We start from the raw sequence: 24,361 nt of genomic DNA on the forward strand, positions 1-24,361 counted from the left end.
GATATTTTGTGTGTATGTGTGTGTGTGTGTGTGTGTGTGTGTGTGTGAGAGAGAGAGAGAGAGAGAGAGAGAGAGAGAGAGGAGGAGGAGGGAAGATATATATCAGCGTTCTCAAAAGGCGCAAAGGATCTACGAGACCAAAAACAAAGTAGTGCATTATCTCCATGAGATGTTTTGCCATGAAACTTAAAAAGACTAGCTACCTATGCTAAAAACATGTGTCAATGAGGGGTAAGTACAAGTACATATGTTGTGCATACAAGGTCCCAGTGTGCACAATAATGCAGAGTTCACAAGAAGTTATGATCCTCATTCAAACTGCATATAGGAGGGCAATGAAATCTCTAGCATGTTGTGAGAGCTCTTCATGTTGCTGAAGGATATCCTTAATCCATAGATTTGAGGCATCTAGCTCTCTGTCGTAGGCAAATGTAGTTTGTAATGATGGTTTGAGAATGTATCCAATGTATGCATACATTGAGTATCATTGATATCAAGACCTAATATGTGCCTCTCGTGTAGGACAAAGGCCAAGTGCGGAAGACGGTGTGTATCCAATGTATGCCCATGTTGATAGCATGAAGAAGTGCACAACTATGACAGGGGGATGCTTTCAACTCAGCTAAAATGATCTCATGTGGCACTAATTGTTATAAGAATGTATGTTAAGCCCTCTTAAAAATATTATTTGACCCTCTTAGACAATTCCAAGACACTGGATTGTCTTTGCAACATGCCAAATTATATTAATATCGTGGGTGGTGCCATTTCAAATATTAATGCATTTGGTGCACATTGACTTATGCTTGGAGCTTCCTATGTTTGTTGTGAGTCACCTATTACAGCCCTTGATGATGTGGAGAAGATGAAATAGCTTATTAGCCTAGTTATTATTATATAAGTGAGTTTGGGCTTACTTATGATTATTATGAGTTTTTGATGTGGAGAGAGAGAGGTCTCCTAAGCGTGCATGACCTCAGGACACCAGAGAGTAGCTGCACACATGCATGTGGTCTAGTGGTATGGGACACCAAGGTGCAATGTTGACACTTGGATGACTCACGCCAATCTGACCTTGTTCTCGGGGGTTGGATGAGTCATGACAATATGACCTGATTCTCGGTGGTGGTTTGGAAAGGGAGCCTATGGTTGAAAGGAGAGTCAATAGCCACAATCTATTGTTGCGAGATCATCGATCGAGATTCAATGTGGATTATTTCTAACCCTTTTAGGGTTACCAGGTTATCAGAGCATGCAACATAAAATTTTAACCAACAGTTGTAGGCACTCCTTACTCTCCGGTCTATTCTGGACGGTACTCTAGCTGATTTGGACTAATCCCTAGAACATTCGAAATGGTAGTTTTGCTCATTTGGACTAATACCCATAACATTCAAAATGATACTCTCGCTCAAGTAGACTAATCCAAAGAACATCCCTACATATGCAGACCATTGCTGGGCATGTTTTGCCCACTTATATCATTGGGCATGGTTGTACAGTTTAGCTTGGACTATCTAGGTGGTTCGAAACCACTAAGTGTTGAGTCTTTATCGGACAGTGAAAACGACCAATATGGATATTCTAAAAAGGCCATGGTGCAACAAAGAGTTCAGAGATCTTAACAAAATGGTACGTAGGTCCATCGCTTCAATGTGATGCAAGGGCCTCCATCATATTCTTGAGGTCCTCATAAACCTTCCATGCCTAGTGCTCTCACTCCGAATCCAAACATTTGTCCCATATAGTGGCACATGCTAGAAGTGTGGATTTGAGCATGCATATAAAGATTGTTCCAACAAAGTGATACTTACTCCAACAAAAAAAGCCTCACATTCCAACATAGTGATAGTTACCCCAGTGGCAAAAGTCTCACCTTCCATAAGCCTTAACCTAAAGTGTGTAATGGATGGGATTTTCCATACCATCCCCCTTACAAAGTTGCACAAAAGAAAACAGCTCAAGGTTCACCTTCAAATCGGCCAACTCAAAAGCTTAAGGTGCAAGCCTTAAGGGCTAAATAAAACCCCAAAAAAAGGACTAGAACCACTGGTCCAAAAGAAGAAAACGTCAAAAATGCATAAGGAATCACCTCCCCCCCCAAAAAAAAGGACTGGAACCATTGGTCCAAAAGAAGAAAACGTCAAAAATGCATAAGGAAACCCCTGCCCCCCCTTCCCCTTTTTAAAAAAAAAAGACTAGAAGCATTGGTCCAAAAGAAAAAAACATTAAAAATTTGCATAAAGAAAACCCCAAAATAAGAAAAGAACTAGAAACATTGATGCAAAAGAAGAAAATGTCAAAAAGTGCATAAAAATGGCAAGGACAACATGTCTTCACCATCGAGAAAGCCCCCCCCCCCCCCAAAAAAAAGAAGTAAAGTAATCGAACCATTGGTCCAAAAGAAGAAAATGTCAAAAAGTGCATAAGGAAAATAATAAAAGGACTAGAACCATTGATCCAAAAGAAGAAAATTTCAAAAAGTGTAGAAAAATGTGGCACATGGCAAGGCCAACATGTCTTCACTATCAAAAGTTGTTTGGACAAGTGTTTTGAACTTTACCTCCCTCGGTGAGACGATAGAGGACCTCCCTCTAAAGACAATTTTTGACAAAGAGAAGACATCGATAGACTATTCCAACCTTCTTGAAATAAAAAAGAGTATCCCAACTCAGTGTTGGGAAAGGCATGAGTAAAACAAGAAAGTGTAGGCTGATGAACTAGAGCTAGTAGTTATTCAGAGAAAGTGGTCAAGTATGAACCACTCAACCTACCTAAGCACATCCTAGATTTAACCCAAAATCTAGTAAGGGAGACTAAACTAACACCAAAGTTTATGCTTGGTTATGCATGAACAGTTGACTATCTCAATAGAGAAGAACCAATTCCAAATTTCTCATGGAGGATTTGGTACAAGCTTGTATGTGTTGATGAATTTTTTCATCCTCTTGATCATTTTGTCCACTTGCGTTTCTTCTCAAGATTCAAAATGTAAGGCTAATTGAAAACCAGACTTGGCTCTTTCTCCCTTATCTTTTCAAACTCCTTCCAACTCCAAATGCTTTGTGATGGGCATGAAGGTTAGATGATGAAAGAATACACATTTTGTATGGTCGATTTCATATATGAATCCTATAAGCCTATCAACTTCCTCTTTGACCAACTTAGAGTATTTTGGATTGATCAAATGTCTTAAAGGTTTTTCTCCTTCCATGATCAGAACCATGTGCTTGACTACTTTGGGAGGCACTCCTTTTATGTTGGTATACTTCCATGCAAAGCATTCTTGGAACTTAGTGTGCAAATCAACAAGATCTTCTCCTCTTTAGAGTCATATCTTTCCCTATGTACACATACTTTCGATACTCATGCCCTACTAGATTAATCTCCTTGACTTTAGTTGGCCCATGGAGTTATGCCAAAGACCATCACTCAATCAAGAAGAAGGAAATCACAGAGAAAGCCTAAGAGGTGTGATCCCCTTGAAAATTTACCTTCATTAGTTTTGCTAGGAGTTCGTGTAGACTCCTACATAAAGTAGCGGGAAATAGACCTTAACACAAGCCCACTTTCAACTAAGATAGTGGCCGCCACCAAATGTGAAAAAGAGCCTAGTGGCTTTGAGTAAGCAAAGCTACACTGAGCTACTAGACAAAAGCTCAACTAGATTAAGGCTGAGGAGGTGGAGGTAAAGCTCAAATAGCTTGCTGAGCCTCTAGAAGAAGACTCGAGGAAAGTGCCTAAGTACTTCAAGTACTACAACATAGGGGACACAATAGTTCATTAGCAAAGGCTCAAAGAAACTTGAGTGGAGAGAGCTTCCTATCTTTCATACTGGTTCCATTGAGGTCAAAGTAGTAAATGGTGTTGGCCCATGCAAAGAACCCATGCCATTATCTATTACCAAAGACTTTACCCTAGAATAAGAAAGTGAATTAATAGCTCTACTCAAGGATTAATACGTTTTTACCTAGAATTATATAGATTTGACTCTAAAAGTGGTGAAGCACACCATCCCTATCATGGAAGGCACAAAACCGTCTAAACAAAGAGCCTGAAACATGAAGGCCAAGTATAGAGACAACTCGTCAAAGACAAGCTCATTTGATACAAGAAGAATTGTTTATAAGATTGAGCATGGATATTGTTGATTATGATTATGATTTAGAATATTTCAATCGTATAAGGTTAATGCCACCACAATTCATGATCACTATCTACTCTAATACATAGAGATCACATGTTAGATATTGTTGATTAGATTATGATTTAGAATATTTCAATCGTATAAGGTTAATGCCGCCACAATTCATGATCACTATCTACTCTAATACATAGAGATCACATGTTAGATTCATTATTAGAAAAGAATCTTATAGCTTCTTAGATGGCTTCCTAGGCTATAACTAGGTCATGGATCAATTTTGACGCTTGCATTATGCTAACAATCCTTCCACTTTTCAATTGTTTTATGTGTATAACCTTCATCAATGGATCTCCCCTTAAAGACCTTTAAAATGTCTTCCATGTTCACATTGATACATCTGCTTTTACTATTTGATGTGTATGTTAACTACATTGGCTAACATTACTCCACCCGCGGTCACTTCTTCAAGCCATATTTTTATACCATATGCAATGTGATTCATGTACAACGATCATGGGAAATCTCCGAGCTTACAAATTGTATAATTCTAGTGATGTTTATTTAGGCTATGAAGTTAGCCTCGACTAGCTTATTGGTCCCCCGGACATTAGTTGGGCGATCGAGCATTGTACAAATGAGTCTTTTGTATAAGATCCCATTCTCACAACTGAGTTTGAGTCTTCTAACTCGTATGATTGAAGTTTCTTGTTGCTTTTCTTCTTCTTTGTTACATGCATGCTTAGGGATTGTGTGGGTGAGTGATGGTGTTGATGTATGCTCTCTTCTCCCTTTCTCCCTCTCTCCTTCTCTTACCTACTCTCTCTCATGCATGCTTAGGGATTGTGTGGGTGTTGATATATGCTCTCTTCTCCCTTTCTCCTTCTCTTACCTACTCTCTCTACTTTCGCTCACCCTAGCATCAAAGTAAAGGTTGAGCTTTCCATGTCTCTCTCTCTCTCTCTCTCTCTCTCTCTCTCTCTCTCTCTCTCTCTCTCTCTCTCTCTTTTCTCCCCACCCATTTTCAAAGCTCCTTTATGGTGACAACAAAGGAGGCAAGGTTAAGGACCCTAGCTCTCCACAAGAGAGGGTAACTCTACCCAGAGTGGCTTGAGGTGCAAACCTGTATGACCCTTGCATTCTCCTCTCCTTCTCTCTATCTTGCAAGGCTTGAGTATACTATCCTGTGAACATCTTTAGCACCGCTCTGAAGGGGAAGTGCCTTTGCTTAGGACTCCCTTACTATACTTTACATTTGGAGTATCGACATAGCCTAGTTGGAGTGCCAATCCATCGATTTTAACTGTTGTTTGTTGTTGTTTTATGGTTTTATTTTGCTCACCTTGATGCAACAGAGAATGGAGTAACCCTCTAGGCTCGAGTTGCATGGGTACAAGTAAGTGTTCATTTTAATTTCCTTTAATTTTGGTTGATTCCTTCTTGCATTTATAATTTTTTAAGTTTTTATTCAATTTAGGACTTAATCTCACCATTGATTTTTGTATAAAAACCATTAGGTTGCATTATGCACATCATTAGATAGGTTAGGGAAAGATAAAGCTTGCTTTCAAATCAAAAATCCAAAAATATGCACCATTTAAAAGAAATCAGAGGGTAATTTCTGGATTTAAGACCAAAACATAGAAAACTACTCTTTAGTTTACCTGTGTACATGCTCGGCTAGGCCTGGGTATGCACGTTTGCAAGTTGAAATGCACATTGATAAGTCTAACAGGGGAAGATCTACACAATATTCTCATTAAGGAACAGTCAAGCAATATTCTTCACATGAATGCTCAAAATGATAAAAACACTTGAAAACTAACCACATGGCCCTGATTTCCACCACCACTGCAAGTGGCAGACCTGTCAAAATTCCATACATATGTGCTAAAGTGAGAATGCATGTTCTCACTTCGAACGCACATTCACAAGTCTCCAGGCATCCAGCCATGCATGTTCTCAATCCCCAAACACGTACCTATTGGCCACACACATACCCACTGGCCACACAAGTACCCATTGGCCACGCACATACCTACAAGCCACACACATTCTCAATTCCCCACACGTACCCATTGGCCATGCATGCACCTACTAGCCACACACGTTCTTAATTCCCCATACACATACCTAGTGGCCACACAAGTACCTACTGGCCACACAAGTACCTAGTGGCCACACACGTACCCACTGGCCTGCACGTTCTCAATTCCCCATGCACATACCTCTACTAGCCATACATGTACCCACTGTCCATGCACATTTGTAGTTCTCCATGCACATTCCTAACTCTGCGAATGCACATTCATAGTTCCCCATGCACATTCCTAACTATGCGAATGTGCATTCGTAAATAAGTCCTAGCCTGCATACAAAAGTTCACTGATTTCACCTAGCCACGCACGTTCCAAAGGTTGATGTTCGCAAGTCTTGGGACCTAGCCATGGATGTTCCTAACTCTCTCATCCATGCACGTATCTACTCGGAACAACGCGCATCCTGTACTTATACGCATGAAGTCCAACAGAGATGAAAACTCAAAAATTTAGTTGAATCTAGGATATCTAGGACCATTGTTAGACTTGTGTGAGTAGGGGGAGTGCTCTAAGTTTATCAACCTTACATGAACATGAGGTGAGGCAGGAATTTTGGACTCAATCCCTCACTTAAGGAGAGTGCCTCAAATGACACCGGATCAAGAGAACCTTCTCAAGACAAATCTCTGCACACTTTATAATCCTTAGGACCTCACATGAAGCCAATCACCCCTAGAAAAATCTCTGCACACTTTATAATCCTTAGGACCTCACATGAAGCCAATCACCCCTAGAAAAACTAGGCATTTGAGCGATAGCAAGGACACTAGCATGAGTGAGACCTATTCATGGAAACCTATTTCTTTAGATACTTGTATATACCAAGAAGTTGGGGTGCATGGCTCCCCTACAACTACTCAAAGAATTTTTGTAGACATCATTAGAAACAACTACTCAAAGAAGTTGGGCTGCATGGCTCCCCTACAACTACTCAAAGAATTTTTGTAGACGTCATTAGAAACATTATCATAGGCAGTCCAACTGAAGAGTGGGAGTCAAAGACTCATCAAACTGTCCAGCAACAAGTGAGAGAGCACCCACGAAAGACCAAGTACGGAGGCCTCCATTCTTGATATAGAGATCCTAACCAATCTAGCTCAGGAAACAAGACGCAACAACCTTGTAGAGGAAAGAATAATCCTCCCTAGAACCACAATTGAAATGGTCATTGAGATAACAATTACATCTATAGCTTTTGGCATGGTCAGCTCACATAACACAAACCTTGGAGTGTTCCAAACAACTTGGATACCCACTATTCCTTCTAGCTTTGTTGCATCATCTGACACCCTGATACAAGTAATGCAAGGGGATTTAGGTTTAGAGGCCATCAACCACTCAGGTCACTAAGGTTGAAGAGTCAATCCAAGCTACCGAATACACAACTACTATATGGTTCCTCTTAATGTCATGACTAGAATGAAGAATATGAGGAGAGCCACCACTTACAAAACCAGATAGGCTTTAGATTCTTGTACTCAAAGGGTGCATAAGTCGACACAAGCCCTACTAGCCTCGATGTTTTAGAACATGCTAGAGTTGCACCTAAAACCAAAAGACAAAGAACCAAGAAGATAGGATAAGGGGAAGACTGTGTGACAGTTCAAGAGGGATCATGTGAGAACACAGCTTCCAACATCTCTTCATCCTCTTCAGAGGAAGAATTGAATCCCCAGCCCACTAGAGATCTCGAGGAACTAGTCATACACCACCTACTAGCAACTTGCTTAAGAAGATGGTAAAGTATCCCAATCCTATTGAGGAAAAAGTAGGCTCAAAGTAGCCCAAGAACTGGTAAGAGCATGCTAAGCTCAAAGTAGCCCAAGAATTGGTAAGAGCATGCTAAGCACAAATAGAGGCTGAACCTCCAGTAGTCCCCACTATTGGAGAGGATGCCAATGCAGAGACCAGCTATACCTTGCTCAAGAGAAGACCATGTAAAGAACCAATCCATCCCATAACCAAGGAACTAGTAAGAGCATGGCAACCACAAATAGAGAGTGAACCTCCAATAGTCCCCACTATTGGAGAGGGCTCTGATGCAGAGACCAGCTTCACCTTACTCAAGACCAGGGAAAGAACCAATCCATCCAATAACCCAAGAAAACTCAAAACATGGATTAGGGGATGAGGACAAAAGCTTTTGAGGCCATGGACTCCAAACTCTTGGGTGATGACCAAAGAGTACCACATTCAAAGGGGCCTATACACATTCCATACACCATTTTCGGCCCCAAAAGCTATGTGAGTGACAATGGACAAACACCTAGAGACATAGTTAGACTCACTGCCTTCCTTTCCTCCCAAGTGCAAAATTATGTTGACTTTTTACTTCAAGGAAGTCCAAGCCTATGGAAGGACTTAAAGGAGTGGATGGATGGAAAGTTAAAAGTGGGAATAGAAGAACAACCGATTCAAGACTCCTCGGATGAGTCAAAGGATGAATAACCCACTAAGGAACAGGTAGTTCACCAAACCTTTCCAAAAGTACTCATGAATAAACTAGGCCACTACTTTGAAAGTGACGACATGAATGCCATCCTCCCTATAAAATACAAGGACAACCAAGTCATCGCCATCTTAGATGGAGGGACTGGACTCAGCATCAGTACCAATCAATGCTAGGCACCCAAGTGTTAGTCAACAACCCTACAAAGCCAGGCCAGTTTAGTGTCCCCTCCCATAACTCAGTCCCTCTCATCGAGAACATACCCGACTGCTTCTACGAGGGTGGTTGTAGAGCGGTTCTCTCTACCGTGCAATGTAGTGCTCATAGAGTACTACCGATCAACAAATATATTGAGAAACACAATGTCAATCCGAGGACTCGACCCGATTAGTGCATGAAGGCTTATCCCTTGCGGGAGAGCTCACATACACGAACTACCACTTGACGATTCAACCATTCAATCACCTCAATCAATCTCTCAATCCCTTAAACCCACTACACTAATCAAGAGAACAAGCAATGCATGGCAATCTCTTAATCCCATTCAAACATTGATTAAATCTTAGCTTTTCCTAATGCTAGCAAACCCATAAGCGTGCATCTACTAATCCACAAGCTTAAGTAAGCATAGAATGTAACATTCACAAACCCACAAGCTCATAGAGAGAGTCTATCCATGAATAACTTGTTGCCAATGAAGTGGGCAAGAGCTTGCATCAATGGAGACTACATACACACACACTACAAGCATGCAGTATACACAAGAAAAAGAAAGAAGCATTCAACTAATCATAGATTAATCTACTTCAATGATGCTAAAACAGATTAAGAGAATGAAGTGGAGCTATACTCATTGGAGCTTGATGCTCATTAGAGTACAATAGAGAGAGAGTTAGAGAGTTGCCATAGCTTGAGAGCTCAAGAGCTTCACTCAATAGCTTATGAGAATGGCCAAAAACGTACCCTTTTCTTTAGCTAACATCTCTTTTATAGAGATGTCACTAACCCTAACCCTAGGCCTCTTTCACACATGGGCGGACAACCCCATAAGTGAGCCTTACTTAATACACTTAAAACTCTCATTTAGAACCCACATTGGCCTAAAACGATTTACATTGCACTTTGGCACAAAAATATGGAAAAATTATGTGCGTCTATGCTCCCATGGCTAAATCCCACTCTCTCGCATTAATTGCTTTCGGCCTCCTTCCATAATCCGTGTTCCCGTGGAACATTCTCCCCTTCCTAAATCGCGCATGTCCTCGAGCGCGGTAGAAGCAAAAGCTACAAAAAACAATGGAAAACAAGTAAAGCCTTTTATTGAAAAAAAAACCAGCAATGACAATCTCACACGTGAGCATGCAAGTGAAAGGCCGATTAGAGTTTTAAAGAGTGCTAAAAGAAGCGAGTAAAGACTAGTCAAAGTGAGACTAAGTGGTAGATAGTGCTATGCAAAGGCAAGTGTGCTTGTACACCGCAGGTTATGACCATAGTCTCAATGTCCTACAAGTGTTTAAGTTATTCCTAAGTGGCAACCCTACTCCTAAATATAAGTTATGGTGATTGGACCTGTCTTCTTCTTCTTCTTTTTAGCAATGGCCAAGAGACCTCCGCCAAGAGAATCTAAAGGCCACTAAGTATCTCAAGGGCGACAGGCCCTTTTCTTTCTTTTTGACATAAGGAGTACCCCATGAAGATGAGGGCATCGGTCTCGAGGGCCCATAATGTACCCAAGAGTCCTACCAGCATCTATCAAGGCGATAGAGTCCTTGTAGGTCTTCTTATTATTCTTTTAGACGTCAGTGTTCACCCCATGGAAACCAAGGCATCGGCCCCAAGGTGCTAAAACAACCCAAGGTCCTACCAAGCATTCCACATGGCCGTAGACACGTCATGTCTCAAGTCACTTCTATATATTTTTTAGGGCATGTATTTCGTGAATTTTTGTTTATCGTAGCACCTAGCCCATACCTAAGAGGTAGCTACCACTAGGGATAACTAATATACATAAGAACTTGGCATACTCCGTTGGTATATGTCTTACACCGTCTTCAAATAGAAATACCTTCTACTAAGTCCTCTAAGAATCTAGAAATCACTTGCCACATAGTAACAACTAATTTAAAACTTAAACCAGCCAACTGTTTGTGAGCATGTAAACAATATATGCAAAAGTGAAAAGCACATAAAGAACAAAAGATTATGATTTGAATACACCTGTTGTAGTGCTCGTTGATGTTGCGCGTTTGTCTTGATGCATTGCTAATGTGCAGATTGCTTCTTTTGCTCTTTGTAGGCATTGCATGTCTCCCCCCTTCCTAATTTGTGTGCACGATAGGTGGACTGTTGGAGCGTGTTTGTATGCTCTTGTTTTGTTGAGATCTCTGCAAAATGTCTTAACAAATAAACAAAAAAGAATAAAATTTGTTATTGGTGCCAATCACCGAATATAGCCGAGGGAAAAAACCCAGTGGGAGAAAAGTGCCCTGGCTTGTTGATCTTATTGTGGAGTTGATGTGCTTATCCTTGCACTGGTGGTGGATCCGTTTCCACTTCTGCTGGAAAGATTGTATCAATCACTTCAGGATGCAAGGACAACCCTGTACAAAAGCCGGCCTCTGGAGAAGGTGGTAGAGGAAGGAGTGCTTCCTCGCTAAAATATGGCATTGGTTCTATGGGAAGATTAAGCAGACACTTTTGATTTTGGAATTTCTCAATATAGGTGCTCATAGTGATCCAAAATTGACATGTTGAGGCTGGAGGAAGAAGGGCTTGTAAGATAGGTGGTTGCAAGTCATTTATGCATGTATCCCTCCATTGTTGTGCTTGAACCTCCTCAGGTAATCTACGTTGATTTGGTCCTCGGTCTGGTACTCTCACATCAAGAAGGTTATGGCGTTGGGGTGTAATTCCCACAATTTGTTTCATTAAGCCCGTGCCATATCGTCGAAAGTAAGAGCGGCATAGCCAGCAAATGTGTGAAGCTTCTCCTAATACGAGTCATGCACACTCTTGACAATGTGGAAATGGATGATGCTGTTGATAGAATAAAGTGACAGAGTGATGCCCACATCAATTTTCACCTAAGGGAGCATAAAAGTACCTAGAATGAGTTTGAAAAGGAGGAGCACTATAACCCCCGCGATGTTCAGGTTGAGTACTATCAGGGTCAATGCATGGTGGATATGTATCTCGCCAAGTATCCATCAGGAGGTATCTGGGCGTAGAACAATGAAATTTAGAAACTTCAAACTTTATACACTCATATCCATCATTACAATCCCTATCAAAAACAATGTAGATAAGATCATCTCAAAAAGAACACAATCCTGTAATGGCAGAAGGAACCACATTAGTAAAAGTGAGACTATTCAAACACTGATCTACCAAAGAGCTTCAATTGTAGTGTTAATGCCTTACCTTTGGTTTTGGGTATGTCCTTCTTAAGAGGTGGGAAGGATAGCAATTGTCGAGGAATTTGAGCAAGATAAGAAGATTTAGGCAGTGAAGTGCTAGAATCTATGCTCAAAGGAGACTCATGTAAAGTTGGATTTGTCTTAGGTACACAAGTTGATGGTGGAAGTGTGTAACAAGAAGAAGTTGGGACAATTGGTGATTCAATATATGTTTGGGGAAGGTCAACACAGGGAGATTTGTAGGTGCTATTACAACCACCTATCCTATCTTGAAGAGGTTGTGTTGATTTCCTTTGCACCCACTGATATGAAAAACCAAGAGTGGCTTTTGGAATCTTATTGATACACTCTTTTGGCTCTAGCAAACCATGGCATTTGGGAAGCCAAAGTGCTGTTGCACACTCGTAATAGCCTTGTGCTTTAAGAACATGCTTTGGGACCCAATGAGTAACAATCTGAGGCTTAGGCTTGGAAAAGATATGCTTTTTAGGAGGTTTAGCAACTAGGCTAGATGATACAAGTTTGTATGCATCTTTGGGTAGCCAAATTGACAATTCCTTCTTGCCTGGCCTTCTTTGAGCAGTGACTAGAGTAGTTGGAACATGCCAGCCATGGCCCTCACTTGAGGACTCATCGATTATCCACATCATTTGTCTTGGAGCTTGAAGAGCAGATGTTGAAACTGGGTTGTGTAAGGTAGAACTACCACCCTTTTGACATGATAAAACTCGTGGAGTAGCAGATCCCAAGATGCAATCAGAATCAATTTGCACTTTATATTGTCTATTCTTCCAATCTAATGAACAATTGGTAGCACTTAACCATGATCGACCAAGAACAACCTCTACCACTGCCTTGGACTTACTAGCCACATAAAAGGGAACTGACATCTGGTGATCCTGAATGGACATCAGAATGACACATTTTCCCTCTATAGGGTTATCTTCACCTGAGAAGCTTTGTAAGTCAATAGGAATGTGCACAAGTGTTGGTTGTCCCAAGGCTACCCATGTGTCAAATGAGAGAACATTATAATCTGCACCAGAGTCAATTAAGGCAGAGACAAAGTAGGTAGTCTCATGAAGATGAAGACACACATGAATATTGAAAGGATCGACATATTGTTCATCAATAGCCAATTGTAAGGTCAACACAGAAGCCTTGCGACGCTCCTTGGCTTTTGCAACTCTACCTTTAGCTTCTTCTTGAGCCTGATGTTTAAGTAGGTCATGTGCTTCTTTCCGTGTGTGGGCAGCATGCATTTGTTGAAGCATGGCTTCAGTTAATGGTTCATTGTATTTCTTGAGACGACTTCCATTAATGAAGTTAGGCATTTGCTCACCTTCTAGTGTCTCTAAATGCACTGCACCACTTGGAGTAAGCTCATTAATCACAAACAGTCCTAGGCCACGTTTCTTGAGCTTTCTCTTATGCTTCTTAAGTGTGTACAAGAGCACAAGGTCCCCTTTTTTGAAGAATCGGCCAGTTGTTACATTTCAATCATACCATTGCTTTTGTCTCCACTTCTCGGCATACATCCCCATTACCGCCAATAAGCGGGTCTCATCAAGCTTTTCCAATTCATCAATGCGTTGAGAAATCTCATGATCAGTCCAGTCCAATTGTTTAGCAACTCGTAGAGTAGATACAAGAAATTCAATGGGGAGAATTGCATCTAGCCCAAAAGCAAGCTCAAATGGTGTTGTGCCCACAGATGTTTTATAGGCTGTTCTATATGCCCAAAGAACTGAGTGCAACTTTTTCTCCCAATCAGTCTTATGTCCCTCAACAATCTTTGTGAGTGTTGTGTAGAGAATCTTGTTAGTACTCTCAGCTTGACCATTGGTCTGGGGATGATAGGGTGCAGAATGCTTGTGAATTACCATAAATTCTTGAAGTAAAAACTCTATGACTTCACAAGTGCACACCTTGATCACTAACAATTTCAATAGGTAAGCCATAGCGTGTAAACACGTACTCATACAAGAACTTGGCTATGGTTCTGGCATCATTTTTGACTGTAGCCTTTGCTTCTACCCATTTGGTCAAATAGTCAGTTGCAACTATAATATATTCGGCATGCGTGTGACGAGCTGGAGGTTTAATGGGACCGACAAAATCAATACCCCATTTGGCAAACGCACGTGTGCTTAACATAGGCCGCAATGGCATATTGTCCTTTGTGATGGGAGGTTTGGTCCTTTGACAATCGTCACAACATTTCACATATTCTTCGACATCCATTTGTAAGGTTGGCCACCAAAGCCCAGACCACCTAATCAACTTAGCTATGGTATTGCCCGAAAAGTGTCCACCCCCAACACCTGCATGTGCATGAGTCAAGATTTTCAAGTAGTCAGCTTCACATACACACATGCGCAAGTTGCCATCCTTGCCCCTCTTGTAGAGTTGGCCCTCTATCAGCATATAGTTGGCCGCTTCAACTTCAATAGCATGCTTTCGATATTTGGGAATTGTTCGATCAGTATGACCATGCTGAAGATAGTCCACAATATACTTACTCCAACTTGGTGTAGTTGAAATTTGGAATAATGTGACATTATGAATTGGTTGTTGAATATGACATGAAGCACAGTTACGAACAAATTTTTCAGCACCCGCATGCATGGTAGGCCACCATTGCCCATCCTGAGTTATACGTTGCACACAAGTAGTAGTTGATGCATGGATTCCACCAATACCCTCATGTGCCCATTCCATGATCTCCTCATATTGGTCACGGTTAGGTATAAGCCGTAACACTCCATCATTACCCTGACGATATAATCTCCTTAAGATTAACTTGAATGGTCGCCATAGGTCCACATTAGGACCCGCTAGTTGTATCTGCCCACTTGTCAAGGAAAATTGTTGAATCTAACATATCATCATCCACACCCACAGGAGCTTCTCCAGAGATGATTCGAGACAAATGATCTGCCCTAAGATGAGTTGTTCCTTTTTGGACTGCCACTTCAAAATCAAACTCAAGAAGGATGACAAACCACCTCACAATCCTTCCAGTTGCACAAGGCTTATTCACCAAATATAGCAGTGCTTAATGGTCCACAAAAAATATAAATTTGTTTGCCAAAAGGTAATGGCGAAACTTTTTCACTGCATATATCATGGACAAACCTTCTCTTTCTGTTATGGTATAATTCTTCTCAGCATTGTTCAACTGTCGACTAGCATATGAGATTGGGAAATCCTTATTATGTTCTCCCGATTGAGCCAAAATACATCCAATTGCAAAGTTTGAAGCATCAATATGGACATGAAAGATTTGGTTCCAATCTGGTGCCCGTAAGATGGGTGCAGACACTAATGCTTGCTTCAACTTTTCAAAGGATTCCTCACACTCGTCAGTCCAATTAAACTTTACAAGAAGAGCATATAATGGTCTGGCTAGGACAGCGTACATATAGATGAATCGACGATAATAGCCACAATGTCCCATGAATATTTGTACCCCTTTAGGGTTGATAGGCCGAGGTAATGAGACAATGACATCAATTTTATCCATATCTGTTGAAATCCCATTGCGAGAAACAATATGGCCCAAAATTTTTCCTTGTCTTACCATGAATTTGCACTTCTCAGGATTCAAGCATATACGATAAACTTGACACTTTTGAAACACAAGTCTGAGGTGTTCTATATGATCATCACGCTCTTGTGAGTGAACACATGAATCATCCATGAAGATCTCAAGAAATAGCCTAAGGTACTCCTTGAATATATGACTCATTAACAGCTGAAAGGTTGCTGGTGCATTTGTTAGACCAAATGGCATAACACGATAGGCAAAGATGCCATCTTCAGTAGCAAAGGCTGTCTTGTGTTGATCCTTTGGATCAATTGACACTTGATTGTAATCAGAGAATCCATCTAAGAAACTATAGGCCTTTTTCCCTGCAACTCGTTCCAAAACATGATCCGTGATTGGAAGTGGGTAATGATCACGTACAGTAGCTGCATTTACCTTCTTGAGGTTTACACATACTCGAAGTTTTCCATTTTTCTTGGGCACCACTACAATAGGGGAGACCCATTCAGTGTGTTCAATCTCATAGATAAATTTTGCCTCTAAGAGCTTGTTTATTTCTTCTTTTATCTTTCGTGCAAAATTCTCATTGTAAGTATAAGGACGTTGCTTGGAAGGCTTTGCATCCTCTTGCAATGGAATTGTATGCTGACATATGCTTGGATCAACTCCTTTGAGGTCTTTATAACTCCAAGCAAAAACATCGCGATACTCCTTTATTGTTTGAATTAATAACTTCTCCTCATCTAAGGACAAGTCTGTGGCAATCCACACATAGCGAGGCTCTTCTCCTGGCTTAGCGATATCAATTTTTTTTGCATCTTTTGGACCATCATATGAAACCCCTGACATGCTTGGCTTTTGTCACATGGGTTGTTGAAGAACAATCTTCCGATCTTGAAGAGTGTACTGTGTGAAGTTGGGGGGAACATTGAGACCTTATTCTTGTCCACTTGAGTCATCACTAATTGAAGACCATGCGGATTTGAGCTCTCTTTTGCAATCTTGCATCAGAGTTTTTTGTTCAACCGTTATCTTTGCACTTCCGACATTCTCTTTTGAATCGGTTTGAGACTTGAGTTTTTGTTTTGGTTTTTTCGTTTTTTTGTGATTTTTACAGTTTTTAGCTTTTCTCCTGGTTGGAATCCATCTGATCGCTTTACTTGGTCTTTGATACTATCTTGTGCTTGGACATAGTATAGATATCCATTCTTTCCTGAGAAGTGAGGTGGTGGTCGAGAGTGTTCATTCTTAAACTCCTCGTTTTCTTTTTATATTCTCTCACGTCGTTCCCTCTCATCTTGTTTACGGATTCTCTTATGGCTCTTATAGCATTTACGTTTAGGTCGGCTTCGAGGGATCTCTTCTTGAACCTCCCTTCCTCTCAAGAGTAGGCGTGCCTTTTCTAACTCTTCCTCGGGGATTATCACATCATCATCAAAATCAGAGTCCCATCCATCTTCCTTATCAGCATCATTAGCATATTCGAGTGTTAAGTCCTCCACTGAGACTTCCTCTACATGCTTTCCTCTACATGCAGTGCTGTGGATGCAACCCCATAGTACAAATCATCTAGACGGTCACGTGGTTGTACCATTCGTATAGGAATAATGTCATATCCATCTGAGTCACAAAATTGAATTAGCTTAGGTAAAGCACATGTCGATAATGTTGCAAGGACATGACTCCATTCTAGGGGATCAATTAAGTGCTCAGGGAAGGGTTGTGGAATGTATGCCTCATCTGATACACTTCGATTACCCTTAAGTCTCTCAGTGTTGAAATCCTTACATGAGGCTCCACACATCCACAGATCTTCTCGCCCATTTGACAATGTAACTCTTGAGCCCTCAGATGAAGCAGAATCAAACTCATCTATTGGAGACCGCGTTACATCATGATATGAGTGATTCTTTAGGTTGACCCTTGTGATGACAGAATCATGTCGGAGGTACAAATAATCGTATTCCCAATCCTGAATCATTTGAAATTGTCACATGAATGGTCTACCCAATATCACTTCATAGTTTGGATGCTTTCCAAAATCCACTATTGTAAATGTGTGCTCATATTCAATCGCACATGTGGTGACCAATATGTTCTCTAGCAGCCCAATGGGATGTTCTAAGCTTCCATCTGCTAGCTGCAAGCGCATCCTTGTACTCCTAATAGCTAGTTTGCCCCACTTTCCCAAATGGACCTTTTCACAATGCCCACTCCTGCACCACTATCAAGTATTGCAATTGAAGCTACTTTTCACACTTCTAATGGGAGGGTAGCATTTCCCTAATCGTCCTCACAAAATTTTCCTACTTTGTTGATAGGAACTGGCATAACATGCTTTGTCTCAGGGTGTATAGTACATTGATGGTGACCCTTTTGTAGCAATACCTGCTCTGATAAACATGTGGCAATATCATTCCACAACTCAGGTCGAAGCTTTATCAAATCAACCAAAGGTAAGGTACAAGCCACTGGTGCTAACAAAATAGCTTGCACGATACCCATATCCATCTCCTTTGTCAACTTGCTATGCATGGAGGGTATCCTCAAGGTTTGAGAACAGTTCTCATATTCTCCCAAATAAGATGGTAAGGTTTTCATTATATGCTTACTTCTAGGAGAAACAATTGTTTGAACTTCCTCCTGGATGCTTGGGCGTCTAAAGTTGTTTTCTGTGCCCCTGGTAAAATCCACTTCAGAGAATGGAGGTGAAATAATAGAGGACATATTCTCATTAACTTTCTCATGAATTGCTGTCCACATCTCATTTTCCATGTCCTCGTTAACATCATTAACTTCATCATTGCATGGGAAGGCAAGACTAGGTGGTGGCAGAATGCCTTCTTTCAATGGGGTGTTAATTGGTGCAGACTTCTCGCTATGAGCTTGTGAGATTAGCTCACTTTTCATTTCCCAACTTGATGACACTTCTGGTATGGTTTCTAATGTTGGCTTCAGAGAGGTTGGGCCCCGAGGGATAGGTGGAGGTGGGCCCTCAAGTATTGATTGAGCTTCCCTAATGAGTTTGCTGATGTACAGCTAGATTGATCTTCTCCTCATGAGGGTTTGGGTATTCCTGAAGCTTCTTGGGTAGCTGAGATAAAGCTGCAATGCGACTTCTATGAACATCAATGATGGCATCTAGAGTCTCGTTCACCTTATCCACAAAAACAGAACCCCCAGAACTATCCTCGGTTGTACTAGCCTCATCTTGTTTAGCACTAGGCCCAGGTTGAGGTTGATGCTCCTCATGCACTTCTTGGGATGTAAAAGCTTGATCCTTCATGTTTTGTTTAGAGACTTCTTGAGAACTAGTGGATGCATTCTTAGTTTGCTTGTTGCGGTTCTTTTTCCTCCTAGTGGTCCTTTTTCTATTGGAATGTAGGGTCTTGTCCACTAGATTTGCCTTTGCATCCCTAGTTCGAGGTGTCTCATCAGTCTGCATTTCGGCGTTTCGTGTCTGAGATCTAGTCATGACTCTAAGTGGCACGACATCCTCATTCTCTGATGAAGGTGGCGATGGAACTGCCTCTACAAAGTTGAGTGAGACCTTTGGTTGAGAGGTGCCTTCCTCATGTGGTTTCAGCAAACAATCCTTTGGAAAGTGTTCTACACAACACCCTAGACAATATCTTTCAATTGGTGGAAACTGTGGTATTGTTGTATTGGATCGAGCTGCTTGCCTTGGGCGATGTGGACAATCACGAGCCCAATGGGGTTCTCTGCACTCATAACAGGGGTCCATTAGTTTGGCTTCTACTTTCCTTTGCTGCCATTGACCTGAGGGGCCTGGAGTCCTGGGTTGGTAGCCGCCTAGCAACATCAAAGAATTTTGTTCCCCCGGTTGAGGCTCAAGTGCTTGGCTTAGATATGCGGGACTTTCAAAGAGATTTTCTTTGGATGAATATGATGCATATTCCTCCTCCACATAGCTTGGGTTTACCAAGTCTTTACACATATTTGAATTGTCGTAGTCAACAAACCTCACAGGAGCAGTCCCACGAGCAGGAGGTTGAGCTCCAAGTACAGGTCGTGCTTGCTCTTGTGCCATCGGTGGCTTACGTTCAAAATTAGTATACTATTGATGCATTTGTGGAGCCCCTGCACCCTTTTGCTGCTCACGCTCTTGTCTCATTATTGCAATGCGAGTACATTCCTATGTGGTGTGGGTATAATTCCAAGCACAGGCCTGGCACCACTTCTTTGTGGGTTGGTTTGTGACTAGAGGAGAAAAGGTATTACATTCTTCGGTTTTATGGGTTACCGCCACATGCTCCACAAAGATGAGGACCTGTAGGTAGTACACTCCTCATTTGCTGCTACTGTTGTTGTGGCTGTATGGGTGGGCGATAGGTTTGTCTCAATCTCCTTAGTACTAGGTTAGCTATGTGGTCTGGATTTACTAGTGCGCTAGACCCTGAACTTTGGTCATCACCCCACTGATCTCTAGGTTGCAACTCAGGGCCAGTACCATCTTGGAATTTGAAGTTATCTATGAAATCCGTAGCATCATGGCAACACTCATTGAAATTTGTATGCTTCTTTGCATAGAGATGTGTGTGCAGTGTTGAATTTTTGAGTCCTTTTAAGAAGAGAGAAATTAATCGACCCTGGGTGGGCTTCTCATCTTCTGGGCAACGATTAATGTACTGCTTCATCCTATGCTTCTTTGCATAGAGATGTGTGTGCAGTGTTGAATTTTTGAGTCCTTTTTGAGTCCTTTTAAGAAGAGAGAAATTAATCGACTCTGGGTGGGCTTCTCATCTTCTGGGCAACGATTAATGTACTGCTTCATCCTATTTACACAGTCTCTAACACTCTTAGTCTCGCCTTGCTTGAAAGAGTAGATGTTTGCTACTGTGTCATGCTGAATCCCCTTCAAGGAAAAAGCAATGAATCTCTCTTCCAAAACTCGTAAAGAAGATTTGTCTGAAGCCTCTAGTGCTTGAAACCAAGCAAGGGCCTTTCCCTCAAGAGTGAGCCCAAATCCTTCAATTTGGGTATGCTTGTCAGTCACTTGCTCAACTCGAACTGCTTGCCTAAATGCTGCTACATGGTCATATGGATCTCTCGACCCTTCGTACTTCTTTACTAGTTTCTGAAGAGTTGATGGCCTTACTCGTCTTGAATACTCATCATCGGGCCTACAGCCTCTCACTCTGAGTGGGAACTGTTCCTCTCTTTGGTAAGATGGTCCACATGCATCCCAAATTGGTGTGGGTCCCCTATTACCTGCCTCACCAACCCCCTCCAAAGATCTTGTTACCTGCATTTCAGGAGGTGCATTTATTGGAGGCCGAGTTGGCTCCCCTACCCTTCGATTGTCATAGTGAGAGAAACGTTGTTGTGGTGTGATCTGTGGTCGCACATTTGGTGTAGGATAATATCTTGGTACTAGAGTTGGGCTACTTGCAGTGGTCCACTTTGATGTCGAGGGTCCCTCTCTACTAGTGAATTCTCGTAGGGGAGGAGCAACAGTTTCTCCAAGAAAGGCTGTCTCTCCTAGTTTAGCTGTATTAGTTGAGAACACTTCCATGAATAATGGTTGTCCTCTCCACGTGAGCTCACGAATTTCCTTCCAATCTAAGGTTCGGTATTCATTGGCCCATTTATCAATGATTCGGTTCTTGTATCTTGCAAGCTTCTCGACTACCACCACAAGTGCTAGAAGAAGATCTAGCTCTGGCAATCTAGTTGTGGCATAATATCCTTCTAAAGAGTCCTTATGGACCTCTTGAAGTGGGTCATCTTGAAAGACCTTTGTCACTGGAATTTGTCGTACAAACTCCCATTGGTTCTCAGCCCCCTGACCCATTTTGCTCTTGCCTTTCCTGTCCCTTTCCGAATTTAGATCTACTAAAAGTAAATCATCTATGGATGGCTTTAAGGATTGGGCATTGGATGGTCCAGGCATGTCCGACTCAATGAGCCAATCATCTCTAGACTCCCTTGCTGTGGAAGGCTTTGATAAGTCTACGAACTCACTTTTAGAGGGCTCCCCTAATTTGTCTACATTCTCTGGATGATAGGTGACTTCGTAGCGAACACCATCTCCACCCATGTACATGTTACCCTGGTCATTGACTAGAGGTGCTCTATCAAGCTCTGCGAAAAAGTCTGCAATCTTAACGAGATACCGTTGTTATGGATCCCTAAAGATCTCAGCTCCTTGAGCATTCGTGTAGACATATTGAAGTCTCACATTGAGTGGTAACCCCATGATGTCGGCTTTAAATGGATTAAAAGATCTTGTGGGTGTCCTATTTGGGGCTAAGGGATGACTATTTGACGGCCCTAGATTGTCCATAGACAATGAGCTAGTTCTCCTGGAAAGGGTATCAGATTGGGATTCGGAAAAGGTTTCAGCAATATCTGCCAAATTTTCTACCGATTGGGTGCCACTTTCCTGCGTAGGTACTTTAGAAGGTGCCCTAGACCCTATGGCAGTGTCTATATGATAGTGTCTATATGATGTCCCGATCGCGCAAGTGCATAAGGTCAAATTTTAAGGTTGTTTTTTTTAAATTTTTTTTCAAAAAAATCCAAAAATTTTCAAGTTGGCTCAAAATTTGCCAGAACCCATTTTGAACCCCCTCGAACGCATTAGGCAAAAAAAAAATAGCGTATTTTTCAAGATAAAAAATCGCGTAAAATTTTTCAAGCGTATTTTTTCAAGATCAAAAATCGCCTAAAATTTACTAGTTTCCCATACTGAACTCACTATGGGAAAATGGTTCCGGGACCGGAATTTTGACGATGGGTGTTTTCTAACTCCTCTTGAAAAGTTAGATAACCTCCCAATTTTTTGCGGCAGAAAATGAAAAATTTTCCAGACTCTTTTTTTTTTGCACCACCTTATCGGGTGCGGTAATGGTCTTTATGGTGCGGTGAGTAGGTCTCTCCACGCGGTGTGCTGTTCACACACAACCGCCTTCTTTTATTATTATTATTTTTTTCTTTTTTGAAGTACGTGTGCAGTGAACTAAATGCGTGTGCAGCTGTGAGATTTGCAGCAAATTCGAAATGTTCAATCTTCATGTGTGTGTACAGATTTCAGTTTCTCTACAGGTGCAGGTTTAACAGAGAACTAAAATGCAGGTTTAACAAGAGAACTAAAATGCACAAAATTAAAGATGCAGAAAACTAAACTAAGCTAAGAACAAAAAATAAAACGAACATGCAGAAAATTAAAACTATAAAAATTATCCTCAAACAGAATGACAGAAATGCAAAAACAGGCCTCTCTCTTTCGCACACAAATTGAAATTGGCAGGTTTAGCGCCTACCTCCAATCCTTCCCGTGTGTTGAATCCTTGTCTTGATCTCAAGGGAGAAGCATAGCTAGCCAATCGCACTCAAATTGCAAGACAAATAAAGAGAATTTAACAACAGATTAGTCTTAAATAAGTACCAAAATTAGTCCCAAAGCCTGCTCTCCTATCCAACAATTTTGCAACCGATTAGAGCTTAACAAGGAGTGGTAGTGTGTGTATGATGCTCAACTAATGTAGGCACTCGCTCCTCGACAGCGGCGCCATTGTAGAGCGGTTCTCTCTACCGTGCAATATAGTGCTCATAGAGTACTACCGATCAACAAATGTATTGAGAAACACAATGTCAATCCGAGGACTCGACCCGATTAGTGCATGAAGGCTTATTCCTTACGGGAGAGCTCACATACACGAACCACCACTCGACGATTCAACCATTCAATCACCTCAATCAATCTCTCAATTCCTTAAACCCACTACACTAATCAAGAGAACAAGCAATGCATGGCAATCTCTTAATCCCATTCAAACATTGATTAAATCTTAGCTTTCCCTAATGCCAGCAAACCCATAAGCATGTATCTACTAATCCACAAGCTTAAGTAAGCATAGAATGTAACATTCACAAACCCACAAGCTCATAGAGAGAGTCTATCCATGAATAACTCGTTGTTGCCAATGAACTGGGCAAGAGCTTGCATCAATGGAGACTACATACACACACACTACAAGCATGCAGCATACACAAGAAAAAGAAAGAAGCATTCAACTAATCATAGATTAATCTACTTCAATGATGCTAAAACAGATTAAGAGAATGAAGTGGAGCTATACTCATTGGAGCTTGATGCTCATTAGAGTACAATAGAGAGAGAGTTAGAGAGTTGCCATAGCTTGAGAGCTCAAGAGCTTCACTCAATAGCTTATGAGAATGGCCCAAAACGTACCCTTTTCTTTAGCTAACATCTCTTTTATAGAGATGTCACTAACCCTAACCCTAGGCCTCTTTCACACATGGGTGGACAACCCCATAAGTGAGCCTTACTTAATACACTTAGAACTCTCATTTAGAACCCACATTGGCCTAAAACGATTTACATTACACTTCGGCACAAAAATATGAAAAAATTATGTGCATCTTTATGTTCCCATGGCTACAATCCCGCTTTCTCACATTAATTGCTTCCGGCCTCCTTCCATAATCCGTGTTCCTGTGAGTGTTCCTGTGGAACAGTGGTCCACTTCCAAAGTGGCCCTTTTTTACTTCTCATGAGGTGAAAAACATCACTTAGGCCCACCGCTTGTTGATACACGAAGGAAACCTCCCCTCCATAGGAAGCCCTTTGCTAGTTGTTATCCATAGGATGCCTGTCAGACTTCCCTTTTACCTTTTTATCACCGGAAACATGATTTCCTACATGGCTCGCCACCA

Source organism: Cibotium barometz, chromosome 3, assembly GCF_041138505.1.
Source record: "Cibotium barometz isolate CiBa-2024 chromosome 3, ASM4113850v1, whole genome shotgun sequence".
Classification (NCBI taxonomy): domain Eukaryota; kingdom Viridiplantae; phylum Streptophyta; class Polypodiopsida; order Cyatheales; family Cibotiaceae; genus Cibotium; species Cibotium barometz.